The following is a 1834-nucleotide window of genomic DNA, read 5'->3' as shown; positions in this document are numbered from 1 at the left end:
ATTGAAATGCTATTAGTGTGCACCCTGCTAGCTAGCTAGCCATTTCACACAAGTTACACTCACCCCTCTTTGACCTTCTCCTATTACGCAGCAACCAGTGATCCGGGTCACGGCACCAATGTTACAGTATTGTTTCAGTCCCTCTCCTCGCCCCTACCTGGGTGTGAACAAGGGACCCTCTGCACACATTGACAACAGACACCCTAGAAGCATCGTTACCTATTGCTCCACAAATGCCGCAGCCCTTGCAGAGCAAGGGAAAAAACTACTTCAATGTGTCAGAACGAGTGACGTCCCCGATTGAAACGCTATAATCGTGCACCCTGCTAACTAACTAGCCATTTCACAACAGTTACATCAATGTAATCCTGTCTAACGCGGCTTTTCCAAACTGTATCGCATAGTAAAACTGCATCAACCTAATGTCAAGTTAAAGTGCTGGCTGGCTCACTAGCTAATTTTATGTGTATGCTCTCCACTTTCTGGAGGACCAAGTTTTCAAATCAGTAGAATTCAAGAATGATAGCTAAGGAGATGGAGAAAACACCTGTCTCCGGATTACATCTTCAAACTAAGGGAAACCATGGCATCCGACAGAAGACGCGTCCAACCATGATGTATACGGGTAAGAAAATCTAGCTAGCTATATTTTCAGATGTTACACATTTCTAATTTTGACAGAAAGTAGTTTCATTTCAAGTTAAAGTGTACAGTTAGCTAGCTAACGTTAGCTGGCAGGCTCGCTAGCTAAGGTTATGTGTATGATCTTATGCTTCAAATCTCAGACACATTTGCTTGACTAGCTATAGCCTAATGTTAGCTAGCTAACATTGAACCTGGTTGGTTAGCTACCTGCAGATTTATGCAGGGTAGTAACGTCATGAGTTGGGCTTATGGTTTAGCTAGCTACATGTCTTAACAGAAGACTCCGCTATGCAAGTATCCATTTCAATAGAATGTCACTGCAACAACTGTTGATAGACATACTAGCTGGTAAATTAGCTCTGGCTATCTACTCTGATTTCAGAACACAGGTATGATAGTCTAGCTAGCTATATTTTCAGATATTACAGATTTCTAATTTTGACACAAAGTATTTAAATTTCCAATTAAAGTGTACTGTTAGCTAGCTAGCTATGTGCTCTATTTCTATTCTTCCCATTCTGAAATAAAGATGTTGCTTCTTTTACTTTTGGTTTTGAACACCAGCTTGAAACAGCTGAAAATAAAATATTTTTGGTTAAGGAAAAATATATTTTACAGCGGTTTAGATGGTACAATGATTTTCTACGCTACACATTAACTGAAATTAGGAAAACTATTAGAATTCTTGCAATGAGGAAATGGTGGAGCGATTTCTGCATAGTTCAAGGTGTTGTCATAATAAGTGTTCTTTGGACAATATGGTTACATTATGGTTGTGGCATACATGCACATGTTTTTGTGGTAGTGGCAGACATGTTAAAGTTTTAGTAGTGTGTTAGGGCTTTTCTTGAGGATTTAAAACGAAGGCATGTGGGAATACAACTGTAAAGGGAGGGGATGAGGTGACCCCTGATTTACACCGGATGATTAATAAAGGGGTGCTAACATGTGGTTCATGAGAGAGCTCTTCCTCATCCTTGTTTTGAACCGGTAAGGAGTTTAAAGTAAACCAAACTGATGTGAAACAGTCAAGGAGTTCAAACTTCAAGGGTTTAATTTACAAATAGAAAAGTTTGAGGATTTATGAATAGATCCTACCTTTTAGTTTCGCTAGTCATTAGACTCGTGCACTGTGCAGCCTTGTCCCGTTTACAGGGCAGAAATGCGTGTGTGGATATATGCGGTGGAG

This window comes from Oncorhynchus kisutch, linkage group LG24 (assembly GCF_002021735.2).
Source record: "Oncorhynchus kisutch isolate 150728-3 linkage group LG24, Okis_V2, whole genome shotgun sequence".
Classification (NCBI taxonomy): Eukaryota; Metazoa; Chordata; class Actinopteri; order Salmoniformes; family Salmonidae; genus Oncorhynchus; species Oncorhynchus kisutch.
The sequence above is the reverse complement of the archived record's forward strand: the minus strand, read 5'-3'. Positions refer to the sequence as shown.